The sequence below is a fragment of the Phyllostomus hastatus genome, unplaced genomic scaffold (genome assembly GCF_019186645.2).
Source record: "Phyllostomus hastatus isolate PE091 unplaced genomic scaffold, TTU_PhHast_1.1 phas_scaffold_78, whole genome shotgun sequence".
NCBI classification, from domain to species: Eukaryota; Metazoa; Chordata; class Mammalia; order Chiroptera; family Phyllostomidae; genus Phyllostomus; species Phyllostomus hastatus.
In genome coordinates this window covers 26,658,830-26,676,138 of record NW_025334041.1, presented here as the reverse complement: position 1 = coordinate 26,676,138, position 17,309 = coordinate 26,658,830, and positions in this window count along the sequence as shown.

Sequence of the window (17,309 nt, the reverse complement as noted above, 5' to 3'; positions counted from 1 at the left end):
AACTGGAAACAGATTCTCCCCAGAGTCTCAAGAAAGGGATGCAGCCCTTATGGCACTTGGATTTTAGTTCAGTGGAACACATACTAGATTATGCCTTTCAGAGTTTCAGTTAATACATGTCTGTGCGTGTGTGTGTGGTTGTTTAAGCAACACGTGTTGTTTAAAGCCACTAAAATTTGTAGTGATTTATTACATCAATAACAGCAAACCAATACATTTATATTTTGGCAAATGCTGCCAAATTTCATCCTGAAAAGCTGAATTTATTTATACTTAGATCAATAGTTGTTGAGAAAACATCTCAAAGCCTTCACTAATATAGGATATTTTCAATATTCTAATTTTTCCAAGCTGATCCTGAAAAATATTTCATTTTCGTTTTCATTTGCAGTCCTCTAATTTTTCAATCAAGGTTGAGCATCTTTTATGTATTTGTTAAACAGGCTTTATTTTGTTTGGAATTACGCTTTTTGTATGCTTAGATTTCTAAAGTTTCAGACTGTTATGTTATGACTGTGTATAAAATGTATCCTTTAGGCACTTGTTAGATACTTTTAATTTAATGATTTGTGTCTCCTTTCTGCTCTGGAAACTGTGTTGCATATTAAACCATGTGGCAGAATTTGCTAGTAGCCTAACTCAGTATCAATATCCTCCACCTCAGTAACAGTATCTTTTTCTTTATCTGATCATATTGCTGCCCAGAATAAATTTTCTTGTTCCTTGCAGCTAGGTTTGTCAAAAGAGATGTAAACATAATTATGAGAAAGCCATGTAAAGATAGTTGCCACAGCTTGGAAAGCCTTTTTTCTTTTTTTTGGCCTTATGGCTTTACTTCATTTTTGGCCTGGGTTCAGACATAATGGCTGCAGTTCCAGCAGCCCTCCTGGGCTTCGAGGTGGCCTTGAGAATGGAAACCATATACTAGATGATGGAATGGGAAGGTAACTGCCTGGTGGTCCTGGCAACTCACTGAAGTCATCAAAACTGCCTCAGAACTGTTTCTTTCATGTGAGTGAGAAACTTCAATCTTGTCAATCTCTTATTCCTTTATAGTTTTCTGCTGTATGATCCAGGCAAATCTGATGCTAATAAAAAATTCTAACACTGGTCTGCTATGTCTTTTATCTTTCCCATCTCTCTCTCTTTGTTCTATTTTCTAGACGAGTTTCTTGATTTCATCTTTAAATGTCTCTAGTTTTTTTTTCAGTTACAATTTTATTTTCCAAGAGTTCCTTCTTTTTCACAACACACAGTTTCTTGTTTTATATATGTCATAGCTTTTTATATCTCAGAAGCTACTAATTGGAAAGTCCTATTTTGAAGTATGGTTCTGTTCTGTGACTTTTTTCTTTCCTTTTTTTTCCTTCTATTGGTTTATCTTGGGTTTTCCTTTTCATGTTAGAAACTTTCAATCGATATCTATTGGTCCTTAGTTGCTGTTCCACATTAAGGATGAGACAATAATGAGACAAATTAACATCATATGCCTCCTGATAAGATACACATGTGGTATTCTCCAAAAGTGCATAACCAGAATTTAATATTGTAGAAACATTAGACAAATCCAAATGGAGTCACACTCTATAAAATAATTAAAGTGTAGTCTTAAATGTCAATATCAGGAAATACAAAGACTAAGGAATAGGTCCCATTACAAGAGATAAAAATAGACAAGGAAACCAAATGTAACATAGTCTAGAAATTCTTTTTGCTAAAAAGAACATTTAAAAAAAACATGTGACAAAATATGAATAAGACATACAATTAGATGCTGATAGTATGTCAATTTTAATTTCTTGATTTTGGTAATTGTTCTGTACTTGTTTGTGTAAGAAAATGTTAGAGAAACACACTTGAAGTATTTAAGTATAATGGGGCATCATGTCTACAACTGACTCTGAAATGGTTAGGAGAAAATAAAATAATGTATATGTATATCTACCTACCTGTGAAGACAGAGAGAAAAAGAAATGAAGTAAACATGGCAGGAACCTGGGTACAGTGTATACAGGAATTTTTGTGCCTTCCCTCCAACATTAATGTAAATTTAAAATTCTGCCAAAATAAAAAGGGTTTGTTTTGTTTATTGAAGAATATGGCAATAGAAGGGCTCCCTGGGAGCTGTAGGCACATGGGCTGGTTGGTGTCAGGCTTCAGCAGAGTTCCTGCCCACACGAAACCAGCTGTAACTCAGGGACCTTAAATGCCAGAATGTGGAGGTATCTACCTTGGGAGTATTTTCCTCTAGTCATCTGCTCTATGTCTTCCCAGGTAGTATCTTAAGATTGTTTACACCTTCCAGTGTTTGGCCTAGGGCACAGGGCTGTCTACAGACCCTTCCAGTGCAGTTTTTCAGTCCCATCCCCTTTGTATCTGCTGTGTCAAAATCCAGAATGTGTCTGGGGCTCTGCCTGCCACGTCATGATGTGCTCTCGGCCATGGCTTCCCCCACCCTCTTCATCAGTCAACACTCATCAATTTGTTCTGCACCTTCCAGAAATTTTTGAAATATCTTTTCTACCAAAGACTCCTCCCACTATTTTCATTGTGTTCTTTTAGTTTTCATTCTTTATACATTTTTATTCCTAAGCATATGCTTAATGAGCCATGTTAAACCAGAATTCTTTAGACAATATAAGGTTAATTTTAATCTGTAACTTATTATTCAAGGAATACATCCTTTTTCTACTTTTTTGTTGCATATCCATGAATCCTTCGGCTTTACAACATTCCATATTGTCATAAGCCTCCTCAGATCACTATTGATCACAATGAGTTTTCAGCCCTTGGTATTTTTTTTTTTGTCATACAATTTATTTGGTCACTTTGTCAAGTCATATTATTTGATTAGTTAATGTGCATCGTCTTCTATAGCTTCACTTTATAGAATTGGCTTGCTAAGGCCAAACCCAACTTAAGTTTTTGTTTACTTTTAAATCTTCACCTAAGGGTATCTTGATGTGAGAGAGAATCATTGACTGGCTGCCTCCCATATATATGCTGACGGGGATCGAACCCGCAAACTATTTTGGTGTTCGGGACAATGCTCCAACCAAGGGACCCATTGGTCAGGGTCAATTTTTTTTTTTTTTACTTTATCTGAAGTAACAATATGCCCAGGAGAACTGTACAGCCAAGTACATCACATGCTATCTCTCTTTCTCCCAGCCATGGCCAGGTATCTGCCCCAAATGGGCAGCCAATTCATTGGTTGATCAGAGACGTCTAATTGATGTGGCTTGACTAGTGCAGTTCATCTGCACCCATCAGATTCCCATCGTTGTGAGTTCAAACTACAGAACACAAAGATTGTTACTAGTCATGTCAGCTCAGTGGATGAGGCAGCCATTTCCAAGATGATGGATAAGCAAATGAAACTGTTCTTCAGAGAGATGAAAATGGTACAAATGTGAATAGAAGCTGAGATTAAGTGAGAAGGAGAAAATTTATTTTGGTTCTGTACAGCTTTCTAATTTGTTGAGGCCCAAATGCACAGAATTCTGTGAAATACCAGTAACACTGAACTACATCTTCCTTTGTAATAACTAAGCTAGTTTGAGTGGGTATCTATTTCTGCAACCAAAAATATTAAAAATCCCTAGCTTTAGTATGTTAATTCCTGGATTTTGTTTTTTTAAAACAGAAATAACTCTTTATGAAAAAGGTTACGCATACAAATTAACATCTATATCAATCAGTACACAATTAAAATGTCAAGAGAATTAGAGGCTGCTTTAAAAAAAAATCCTGTGACAGAATGTAGCGTCCTCACTAATCCTTGACTGTTTTTAGTCATTTTAATCTAATCCAACCACTAGAGTAAAAATTTCTTCTGATGAAATTCAGTTTTGTTCTTTCAAGAGTCAAATTCTCCTACAGGAGTTCCTGCCAAAAACTGATTAAGGAAACCCAATGCTTTCTCTGCTTCCTTTCTTCGTCTTTTCTCATCTTTCTCCAGAAGCACCCGGAGAAAGACCCAATGCTTTCAATCTGTGTCCACGTTTGCTCTTGAGAAATTGTCTTGGTGCAGGCCTGTCCTTTCAGCACATCTTGGCCTGCGAAGCTCAAGTTTCTTCTTTGTTGCGCGTGGGTCACCGGCTAGCAGTGACCACGGAACGCTGTGGATGGCTCGACAATAAACACGCGAGAAATAACAACATGCACAGAGACAAACTAGTTTCTGTGGGGAAGTAGGGACAGAATGGCCACCCCCCTAGTGGGGGAGCGCGCCGATCCACCGTCCATACCTGCTTTTATTAGGCTCATCCTGCATAATAATTCAGGTAAAGTACAATACTCATTAGGGGAAGTAAGGAACTATAGAAAACAAAGAACTCTGCCGGTCTATTGAGTTGGGGGTCAAAGAGCTGTAAGGCTGAGGAACAAACTAGCTTCCTCCTAAGACCCTTCTCATTCAACTGAGAGCATTCTTGAACAAAGAAGGTTTCACAGTAATTTACATGTTCTTTCTTAGGCCTGATCACCCCGGGAAATCCGCACTTCCCAGTACCGAGCTGTACTACCCCGTCATTGTTTTAGGCTTAGGTGGAGCACGGGAACTAAGGCCACCAAGAGATAAGGAGATTTTCTTCCGGACGCTGAGAACTCAGACTTTGTCAAAGCCGAGGAGCGAGGGTCCATCACCCCCTTTTGCTGCAGCCCCCCAAGTCCTTCTTTTGGGGGGCCTCCCAAAGTGATCATGCCTGGCTTGGGTTGTTCCCCCGTGGGGAATCTTACCCGTCTTTGGCTAACCGACCAAGCTTTTTGGGGTTCAGCAGCAGAAGCAGCATTCCTGCCAGGGAGATAAGCTTTTGTCTCCTTGCCGGCTCACGGTTCCAAGGGCGTTCCCTTAGCCTTAGCTAGGCGGGGGTTTCAGCTTCTGATACCAGTCAGGGCGGTTCCCAACACTTCTTGTTTTTATATCAAATATAACATGGGTTTTGGAAAGAATGTATAGAGTTATAAGAATATCCAAACAGAATAAAGTTATTTAAACACACTTAAATCCTAATTTTGAAAGACTTATAAAAAATTTTCACAACAGTCCTCCAAAGTGAGTTCCCAAATACAGGGCCTATGTCTTTTAACTCCTTTCTAAATTACCTCCCAAAAGGAAAAGAAAACAGGTTCAGAGCCATGTAGCTTTCAACTGCCCAATGAATGCAGTTGAATTGAATCATTTCAATTACTAGAAGAAAATTTTATTAAACTTATGTGCCAAGTTTCAAAACAAATATTTTTTAAAGCAAAGTTAGAAAGTGACACTAAAATTTTTGAGTTGCAAAACTCAGCAATTAAGAGTAATTTTTCAAAATAAGCATTGCACATCTCCTGTGAATAAGCAGTTTATTTTGGCAACTGCAAAAACTTGTCCTGGGTGGATTCATAATGATCCTAGATTATTGCTGCTCTCAGACCAGTGAGAGATTTAGGTCTGATTCAGCTAACTAACTTATTGTTAAAGCTAACATAAATGTTTCAGATAATCTTCGAACAACATTTTTTTCCACTTTAAAACAGTTTATGTTCATAAAAGAAAATTGTGAAAGTATGACAAAGTTGGAAAAATAAACTATCCAGAGTTCCATCATCTAAACATATTTACTCTTAATATATTCTTCTAGTTACTTTCTTCTCAAATACCAAAAAAATGTTAATTGCTTTTTGCAATGGATAATAAACTAACGTGCATGCAATGCTGAGTATGATCTAAACTTTAATGTACCATTTGTCCATGAATTCTCCCACACTGCCTTTTGCATTCTAGGTCAAAGTTGTTTTGCTGAAGAAAACATTTTGGGCCCAATCACAGAACGTTTATGAATATGTGTGTTGAAGAAGGGAATGGGGGAGTATTCAAAAAATGTTTCTCAAATGTGACCATGCATCAGAACCATCTATAAACTTGTTAAAATATAGAGTAGGCATTTGTAATAAGTTCCCAGGTGATGCAGAAGTTGTTAGCCCATGAACATAGTTGATAGCGAGATCCTAACATAATATGGAACCTGCATCAATAAGAAAATTGATGCAAGAAATTTTTGTCTTTACACATTTCTCTACTATTAAGCCATTGCCACATCCCTGACCCAATTCTGGGAAAACAAGAGACAATTTCTCAGGCCTGGAAAGATTCCCACAGGCTGAGGGTGGAGTAAGAACTTATTGTTGAAATGCAAGTGAAAAGGTTGAGCAACCCTAGTGAGTCTCTCCTCTGCATAGGAAGCCTTGCAGAGTTCACAAAGCATCTGTTCATCTCTTCTCCTTTGGTACTAATGTACATAGTACTTGGCAACAAGTTTTCTTAGGATATTTCCCAGCCTCCCCTACAGCTGAATGTGGCCATGTTACCAACTTTCAGTCAATGATATCTACACAGAAGCATGTGTAAATCATGTTTTAAGGATGGCAATTAATTAAGATATTTTGTTTGTCCTAGTTAGGATAAGCTACAACCCAGGTGCAGTCAGCTAAAATTTTAATGGAAAGGGCATACTCCAGAGACTAAAGTTCCAATAGAAAAAACCCATATCCCAGATGTGACTAAGTATTTTTGTCTCCAATATCTGGATCAACACCAGACTCTTTGCTAATGTTTTCAGTAAACATCAGAAATGGGATTTAAGGGGAAAATTGGATGCTGACTGATGTCCTAGATAACAGGTTCCTGCTCCTGAAGTGTCATCCCTGCCTCGATTGAAATTTTCACTCCAGATGAGATTGGAGATTAGGGAAGATTAGAATTGAGATTTCAATGAATTGAAAGAACAGAAAACAGAAAATATTCTTATGCTTACTTATAAATGTTTTGTTAATAAATGTCTGCTTTTGAGGCAGAATTTGTTCTGAGACTTGTTTTTCATTTCACCTGGTAGCAAAGTTGCAGAAGCACCTCAAACCTGTTCTTTAGCAAGAAGACCCTAAGAATTGTGCAAGACTCAACTGGCTTGTGTTCTTTCACAGCAAAGAGCAAGAGGGAGAGGAAGAGCTGGGTTTCCTTAAGTCCATGGAGCCACCACGGAGCACTAGACCTCCCCCTTCCGGACGTGATTTTCTGTCAGGGAGAAATACATTTCCAAGCCGTGGCAGACACTTTCCTCTTCCTTTTCTGTTAGGCACCGTGGAACTTACCCTGACAGTCCTGCTGCATGCCCGGGCACCATCACAGGAAAACGGAGTCTGGGGGCAGCTGCAGTGATTTACTCCCCACCCTCCACATGCTTGCTCTCTTCTCCATTTAGGACTCCCTCCACCGCCCTGTCCCTCTACTTTCAGACACTTTGTACTCCCCTTCGATCCCTTCTGAGAGGAATTAGAAACCATTTACTTTCCCTAGGAAGGGTCATCTACGGCCTTGCTGCCTTGGTGAGGACTAAGTCAGTCCCCTTCATTTTTTCTGAGGAAAAGAGTTTTTAATCTAAATTATTTTCCAATGATAACTCAATCACAAGTCAGGCATTTTGCCCTTAAACTCCACATCTTAACACATATGATTTTAAAAATAAAAATGATCAGTTTTGCAGGATCAACTATAACCCAAAGCCAAGGGTGTCCAACCCATGGCCCCCAGGCCACATGTGTCCCAGGATGGCTATGAATGTGGCCCAACACAAAATTGTAAATTCACTTAAAACATTATGAGACTTTTTGTGTGTGTGATTACGTGTCGTAATGTATTTAATGTGTGGCCCGAGACAACTCTTCTTCCAGTTTGGCCCAGAGATGCTAAAAGGTTGGACATCCCTATAACACGGTATGAGATCTCTTTCCACGTTTTCAGTTATTTTCTTTCTCTTACTCTTTGCATTCATTTCACAGATTTTTTTGAAAGCATTTTTTCAGGATTACTCAACACCAAACAATAACAGGACATAACAATAACAATGCAGTTTTTCAAGATTACAGGACATGGCTTTGCCAGTTAGAATGCCTTTTGGGTGCATCGTCATCCTTTGTCTTGTCATGTTTCCCTTCCCACTTCAACAAAATAGGAAAAACAGCTAAATAAAGGGCTTCACACATCTAAGACCATAGTTCGGATTCTCTGGAGATTTCCTCTTCATGCAAAACCCAGTCCATAATGAAAGCCATGGAGAACAATGATTAAGCATATTTTCCAGAGTCAAGCTGAGTTCAAATCCTGGCACTAGCTATGTACTCTTAGGCAAATAACTTCATTAATCTGTGCCTCAGTGTCCTCATCTAAAAATGGGAATAACAAGAATGCCTACCTCACAAGGTTCTTATAAGGATTAAACAAGGCAATAAATTTAAAGAGCTTAGTATAGTAGTTGGCATGTAGCAAGCACTTAGAGCATCTATTTACTCAACAAATAATTATTCAATGCTTGCTACAAGCAAAGGACTGCTTAACATTGTAGCAAATTGAAAATTGATACAGACTGGGTTCCTACCCTTAAAAGGAATTTGCAGTCCAGTGGGAGGGATAAATAAAACCTGCAAAGTGGATGGCTATAATAGAAATGGATATATGTTAAGATATTCAGATAAATTATTTATTACAGTATGTTAAAGAATAACAAATTCTTTGTTGTCCCTGCACTTGGGTCTAATTCCCTCCATCTTGAATGTGGGTTGGCCTTACAAACTTGCTTAACTAACAATGTGATAGCAGTGATGTCCTAGGACTTCTGTCCAGGTCTCTGAGAATGTTTGCTTGCGGGGAAGCCAGCCATCATGTAGGAACTACTACTTGGGACCGTCATGCTGTAAGGAAGCCCAAGATATCAGTCCGGTGAATCTGCAGAGACAGAGAACTAGACCTGGCTGTTCTAGCCATCCCAGCCCAGGAATCAGACGTGAGTAAAGAAGCTAACCTGGCAGCAGCGTGACAGCCCCAGGAAATGCAGTGTGTGGAAGAACTGAGAACCCAACTAACAGCCAGAACCTATGGCCTCGGGTAAGTCATCCCAGCCAACTAACTTGATATGACAAGCCATTTAAACTGTCCTTGATACAGATGACTTATTTCAAATGGGGTTATGATACTAGTCTTTCTTATGTCTCTAAGCATGCTGGAATGAAAAAGAAAATAGTGTTTGCAGAAAAGAGCTGGCCTTGTAGGCCTGACACTGCTGTCCCTAGAGAGCTCTACTTGAGAGACTGGCCCTTGGCTGGTGTCTGGAAGCTTGGCTGCTAAGCAGTTCCCTGCACCAATGTAAACCTATCCCTAAGTGACCAGAGTGGCTCACTATGGCTAGACTGTTTGTGCAAACAGTGCAGTTTATGCTGAACACTTGCTTTCCTTCTGGGACTCTGGGATTTTGGTGTATGATAGGCAGAGGGTGTCTATTTGAACAACCGTCCATAAAAACCTTGGGTACTAAGTTGCTGATGAGCTGTCCCAGCAAACAATACTTTGCTGTGATGTCTCAACTGACTGCTGAAGTAATGAAGCTGCTCCACTGTGAGAGGACTTTTAGAAGCTGTCAGCTGGTTTCCTCCAACTTTGCTTAAGCACCTTTTCCTTTTTCTGATCTTGTCATGGTAATAAATCTCAGCCATGAGTAAAAGGAAAAAAAAAAGCTCAGTCCTGAGACCTTCTAGCAAATCACTGGGCTTGGGGATCACCTGAGGGACCCCAATACACAGCATCTTAAAAACTGTGAGAGAACTACTGGAGAGCTCTTCAACTTCCTTTTCATAAAAGAAGGAATCCCTCTTAACTTTCTCATGCTCTCTTTCTCTTCTCCCTTTTTCCCAGGGTGTACATATTGAACTTGCTTCTCACCCAAGTCCAAGGTGGCACACGGATGTGAACACACTATTGGAGATGGCACTTTTAGTTCTTCAGCCCTAGAGAAGAAGCTGCATAACTGCTATCTTGTGTGCAAATACAACAGCACTGCCCTGCATTTCAGTTTTTGATCCAGTTCTGTGTCTCTTGGGTGGAAGTAGTATAAAACTTTTGTCTCACTGGGCTGAAGATATCATTGAAGTTTCTTTTTGAAGTATTTACCCAGAGACTAAAGTGGTGATAAGAAGTATTTTCTTTGTAAGTGTATAGCAGGACTTCATAAATTTATGGCTAGTCACTAAGGAGTTGGCACCGCAACATCAGCAGGGATTTATGTCTGGCACACGCAGTCTCTGCAGCATGTCCTGCTGTGCGGCACGTCCATCTCACACTGGGTGAGACGCATGGCTCCTTTCAGATGGTCTCCTGATAAGCTTGCTGACTATATTTTGACAGGGCTGAATATAATTTTTTTTTAATTCCAGAGAATGACAAAAGCTTATTCACCGTGATAATCAAAGACCTTGGATTTGGCTCTAGAAATCAACTAAGCACAGTATATTTTAAGAATTCACACAATAAGCCAGTAAATGACGGAATATGTGTGCTAAGCACTTTGAATATTATGTGGTAAGCATTATAAATCATGTTATAGACAGCAGACTGAGAGTTAGGAGACCAAGTTCTAATCTAGTCTATGTCTTAAAGATATGACCTTGAAAAATAATTTTTCCTCACTCGACCTCTATCACACAAGCTGTAAAAAAAAGGGGGGGGGGTGCTTCAAGCGAATTAGTTTTTCCAACTTGTTCTACAGTTCAGTGATAATATGAAGTAAGGAGTAAGTGCCAATGAGAGGATACAAATGCATTCTGCAGGGGGAGAGGTTCCTGGAGGCTAACATAAAAACATTCAATTGGCCAGAAAAGAATGAGGCACTCCCCTTGCGGGAGGAGCTGGGGTGAAAACATAAAGCCTGATCCATTCTCAGGGATGTTAGGGAAATTTCAATATGAAATAACAATGATAATAACAGCCAACCAATTTAGTATTTATATACTAAGGTAATGTGTATTATCTCATTTAATTTCCATAAAAACTCTAGTTATTATTATTCCTGTTTACAGGGGAGAAAACTGAGGGATAGAAAAATTAAGAAGTTTTATAAGGTCACACAGCGAGTGGTCGAATCCAGATGTGAGCCTAAGCAATCTGACACCCTTGAGAACAACTTCTAATTGTTGTTATGTCAGCCACACGTGAAAGTCAACGATAAAATTCTCCACAGAAGCACTGTAGTTTAGATGCAATTGCCTGGAAAACCAGCATAAACAGAAACTAATAGGCCACCATCAAGTAGAAGAATGGCAGTCACCTTTCATGCAGTACCATCTGTGTACTTTCCATTTATTATCTCTAACCTTCATGGTCATTTTTGTTTGTTCGTTTTAAATACCATTTTACAGTTAAGAAATCTGGGTTCAGCAAGTTCAATTTGTAATAGGTAGAGGGCTGTTAGGTGGGAGGGTGGACAAACTCAGGACTGAGTTTGTCTAACTTCAAAAGTCTTTTTATTCCACCATGCCATACTGGCTTCTTGGCAAGAAAAAACTATTTGCAAATATTAAAACCATCTGTATCCTACTGTAACTTTCATTTATATGAAATTATAGAACAGGGAAAACTAGCCTGTAGAGACAGAAAGGAGACCAGAGCTGCCTGGGGCAAGGGAAAGGAGATTGACTGCAATGCGACACAAGGACATTTTTGGAGCTATGACAAGATTGTATAACTTGATTATGGTGTTGACTATATTTGCTAAAATGCATTGAAACAGTACACTTAAAATAAGTGCATTATATGCAAATTATATAGCAATACAGTTGATTTTTTAAAAAACTCAGCTTACTCCAGTGTTTGGTCTTCTGGACAGAAAGCTGGGACCACTGGCACTGTGAGTCTTCATATGTATGGAATCGTCACAGTGCATGTAAAACATGAGGTCTCAGCATCCATTCCAACCACCTTCTATGCTACCTTCTTGTACTGTGCAGGCTATAAAGCTGCAGTTACATTTCCCAGACTCCTTTACAGCTAATGTTCAGACTGTGAGTTAAATACACTGAAGGGACCTGAAAAGCAGGAGTGACACCAGGGCCGCCTGCCTGCTCTGATGTTTGTTGCTGCTGGCAAGTGGGGTCAGGCAGGCACTGGGTTTTTCTACAACAGCATTTCAATGTCCAGTGTCCCGCATCATGAGGGTTATGAGTCAGTGAGTCCAAGGATGACAGTGGCTTCACGATCCTGATTGCTACCATGGCCATCATGCAAGAATTCAGGCAGATGTTTTTCCAACAGACTCTTGACGTCCCACTTTTAGGACTGTGGCAGGGGCAACAGCTTCTCTGGCAAATCTGTTTGATAGTTATCTCCTGGGAATTATTGCTGGAAGTACATTTAGAGGCCGTTCTTCTAGCTCTCCAATTATTTTGCAAGCATCCAATGAAATTTCTTTCTACTTATAATTGTTTGATTCATTTGCTTCCCTGGAACTGTACACTGACATTGTGAAAGATGGTGTGGGGTTTCATTCATAATGGTAACTAAAATAATTACTATCATCATCAGATTAATAGCAACTTTTACTGAGTACTGACTTTCTGCCAAGATAAACACAATGAGGTACATGCAGGGGGGCGGCTCTATTTTTTTCTCCATCCTATTCAAGCTCTGGGAGTAGATCTGCCCACCACTCCATGAGTAAAATGAGACAGGTCTTCTAACTTTTTCAGTCACTTTCACATCATAAAAAGTCCTCCGATTCATTCAGTCCCCCAAATGCTCCCATTTCAGTCATTAAAAGGTCCATTCCATTAGCATACAACCCAATGCTCTCATTCCATAATTTAAAGCTATTTACACCTCTAGCTTGAGCCATCTTAGGGACAAAAGCCTGTCATTCTGAGGAAGTGGAAATGATTGGCTTCTGCTCCAATTCTCTGGAGGATGTTTGTTTCCCTTCCCCTTTCCATGTCCCGTCTTCCACCAGACTGCCTTAGGATCCTCTGGGGTGGGGAGGTGGTAGGGAAGAGGTGAAGATGTGTCTATACAAAAGTCTCTAAACTGGCCTGGCTATCACCTGGCATTGCAGCTCTCTGGGTATGGCAGATCCCAGCACTGATGTTTGCTCTCCTGTCCATGGGGTGTCCCTGGGCCCCTGATGCCACTAGACAGGCAACTACAGCCATAGCCTTCCACATTTAATCTCTAAGACACAAGTCAAACATCAATTCCCACTTCCCTTGAGCTCTTGGAAGGGTCCCCATCAGCTGACTTAAAATGAGAGGGCAGCACTCCTCTTGCCTCCCACATGAGGAGCAGGAGGAAAACTCTCTCTCAGAAAGATTCCTCTCCTTTTGGCCTTACCAGCATTTCTTGCTTTACTGGTAGATGGGTGGTTGCATATGCTGCCTCGAAAAGACTCATATTCTGTAGCATGTCTTACACATGTGGGTTAGCAGCTCACTTTAGAATGTGAAGGTCCTCTGCAGTTACTTATTTTGGTTTTGGTCTTTGAAGCCATGAAACTTTGGTCTTGGGGGCCCAAATTGAGACAGAATGTCATTTCAGTGTTCCAACAACACTCTAAAGTGATGACTCACATTCCCATTTTAGAGACACACTGAAGTTCATTTCAGGTTCCAGCTGAGGTTTAGAAACAAACGAAGGGCAGAAAGGGGACTCCAGCACAGATGAGTACGACGGCAAGGCCTTTGCTGTTAACTGTTACGATTACACAGGGCTGAGCAGAAGTAGGTTTACAGTGGTGCCTGACATGTTTTTTTGAGTTAATAAAGCCATTGTAACAATCATAACCTGCATGTCTTTTCCATACGAACAACTGAAAAGCTACTTTTTCCCTTCCCTGTATGTGGGACACTACCAACATTGGTGATGTAAATTGAACTACATCCCACAAAGTTCATATACTGAAGCCCTAACCCCCAGTGCCTTACTTAGAATGTGACCTTACTTGGAAACAGAGTCCTTGCAGATGTATGTAATCAGTTAAGATGAAATGATACTGGGAGTAGGGTGGGCCTCTACTGCAATATGATGGGTGTCCTAATAAAAAAGGAGACATCTGAACACAGACAGATACACAGAGAGAAAGCCATGTAAATATTGGTGTTAAGCTGGTACAAGCCAAGGAACTATCCAAGTTAAGAGAGGCTTAAAAATAGATCTTCCTCTAGTGTCTTCAGGGGGAGCATGGTCCTGCGGATGCCTTAATCATGGGCTGTGAGCCTTCAGGTTATGAGACAACATATTTCTGGTTTGTAAGCCATTTTATTTGCAGGGCTTGGTGATGGCAGCCCTAGAAAACTAATAAAACAACTACATGCGACAGCCATGGGAGTATGATTGAAATTCTAGTTCAAATAAGGACTGTGTGAGGGAGAGCGCCTGAGCTGCTAAGGGAAGACGAGGTATTGCAGCAGCCAGAGTGGGGCCCGGTATTTGTCCATGCTGATGACAGGGAGCTGAGTTGGTCATTGGGAACCTTTGGGCAGGTTGTTAAGTGTAAAGCTTCTAAATTAAGTTCACTTCCCTAATAAAAGAGGAGTACTAAATTTACTTCCAAAAATGTTAAGAAAAAAAAATCCTCCATCAGAACTTTGCAAAATTGTATCTGGGAAGGCCTAAAGATATTAGGATGGGTCAGACAGGAAGTTATACCTGTAACTTAATTCACAGAACTAGGAGTAAATGAAAGGGCAACATAGGATAAGCTGATCTTTAATATTGAATGTTCTTGATGGCTTTGAGAATAGGAATGCTAACATACAGGAATATTTTAATAAAATTCACTTATACATTTATAGGACCTTCAAACATATAAATAAGTATAGAGATTTTCAAATTGTAATTCATGCAGAATGTGGAGACACATTTGCATAACCTAAACAAGATACACACATACACACATAGATTGTTTTAAGTTTTAATGTCCAAAACTATTGACACAAGTAGCACAGATATGCAATTAAATATTAATAAAAATATCTCCAAATTTCAGTGGCTTATCACCACATACTTGTACTTTTCGCCCACACCTGTCCCATGTGGATCAGATGTCCCCCCTGCAGCCTGTAGCTGTGCCATCGGGAAGGCCTGGCTTCCACTGATGGGAAGGGAGGGACAGAAAAAGCACACTGGCTTTTAACTGGCTCAGTCCAGGAGAGCTGCACACCACTTGTGCTCATAGATCACTGACCAGAACAAGTTAAATGGCCCAACTTAACTGCAAGTGAGGCTGCATAATGTAGGACAACACTTGGAATATGAGGGGAACACTAATTATCTCTGCCATGCAACTATACAAGGAATAAGTGTATAAAATGCGCTAGGTCCAAAAGTGACTTAGATCCAATGATAATCTAATCTCATTAGTCTTAATGAGAGGACACTCTCATGCCTTCCCATATATATGCAAATTATTACAGCGTGACTAATTGCTAAAGTTAAGTGATGTTCGAGAGCCCCCCATTACTTCTGGTAGTTCCCAGAGGAGTGCCCCACATGTGACCCCTCGCACCAGACTAAATAAAACAAAAAGGAAGTAGGGGTTCTGGGACTTGGAAGAGAAGTAAAAAGCATGAGAAGAGGGTCTTGGTGGAGGGAGGAAGGTCTAGTCAGATGGCAGCTGGCAGGGGCCCTGGAAGAAAGGCGGCTAATGACAAATGCACCCCCATGTCAGTACAGTGACAGCTAACATCCAAGTTTACCTCATTCTCAGTTCCTTCCTGAGCTGTAGTGCTGTCTCTCAGCCTAAATAATACTAGAAGTCTGCTATCCCAGAAAAAGGGATTGGCCTTCAAAATTAAAGAGGGTTGGTCCCATATTTCACAAAAATTCACTTCTCAAAGTATGTGTCCCAATTCCCCACCCCCCCAAATATTGTCACTGTGCAAGTTCCCTGTAGGAAAATAGAAGAGAAAGGATTTTTCTGGGCAAGAGGAAAAGGCCCCATAGAGGGTGAGTGGCAGCAGATTTGAAAGCATGTCCAGGCAGCGTATTTTTCTCAGCTTTTGCCAGCAATATTCTACAAAAAGAAAAAAAAAACATTTTCCATATTTTCATTGTATTGTATTTGCATAAATAAATCTTAGAGGGATAATGAAGGAGCCAATAAAATAGCTATTTCAGATGGGGGAAGGAGGGAAATAGGGCAGACAAGGGTACGGGTAGGAATGTTCACTGTGCACCCTTTTATATTATTTGATTTTCAAACCATGTGAATATATTATCTATTCCAAACTGTTGAAATAATTAGGGAACAAAGTCTCCTAACCATCACAGCTTTGTGCTCAAGCTACTTTGGGAGAACAAAAGAATCAAATCAGAATCTATCAAGAGAAGCAGGGTAGAGAGTGGGCAGTAGCCATAGGAAAATGAACCTGCCAGCAGAAGCAGGCAATGGAAGCAAGAGGCGATGAAGGGAAGGGGGAGCCCCTGACTCAACTCCTCACTCCTTAAAGCTCCAGAGATATTTGGCGGAGAACCCAAGGAAGAGGACAGTGAGGCCAAGCTTTCCACACATGGAACAGGAGTTGGATTCTGAAAATCTCAATAGGAGAGGAAAGGGTGATACCAGAGGGAGGGGAGAACTTGGGGATATCCAGGTGACCAACACTGGAATTAAACCACCATGACATTCAAACCACTTGACAATTGGACCTGATCCTTTTGGGGCTTCACTTCTCTCTTTTACTGGCCGCTTCTTCCATTGAGCAGCAGTCCAAGGGACACAATTAAGAAGGTCACAGTCTGGTTGACAAAAACTGAAAGACAACAAGGTGTTATGAATGCTCTGCTAGGAAAGTGTACAGTTTCAGTGGGGGCACAAGTGAAGAGGGGCCAGATGAGCCTGGAGGAGACCAGGTAATCAGGCTTCATAGTCGAGGTAAAGCTTGAGCTAAGTCCTGGACAATGAATGTATATATGGAAAAGTGGGAGAGGCGAGGGGGACATTCCTGGCAAAGCAGTCTGTGCATAGGCTGAGAGGGATGACACAAAACAGGGTTTGTAATATCTGCTGTGCATGTGACTCCACATGGTAAAAAGATAAACAAATAAAGAAGGTGCTGAGATGGAGAAGCAAGAAGAGAGCCCTTGTTTATGATGGACTTTATCCTACCATGGGTGTCCAACCTTTTGGCGTCTCTGGCCACACTGGAAGAAGAATTGTCTTGAGCCACACATTAAATATGCAAACACTAACAAAAACTGATAAGCAAAAAAAGATTTTAAGTAAATTTACAACTTTGTGTTGGGCCACATTCATAGCCATCCTGGCTGCATGCAGTCCGTGGGCTGCAGTTGGACACCCCGGCAACAACAGGGTATTATAAGGGTGAGTAAAAGATCCTGTAGACATTGGATAACATGGGCTTCAATAGTGAGAACTGATGGCATCTACTGGAGGGATGTGGGACTGGAAGTTGGTGAGGCGAGCTGGAAGACCACTGCCACAGAGAGAAGAAAG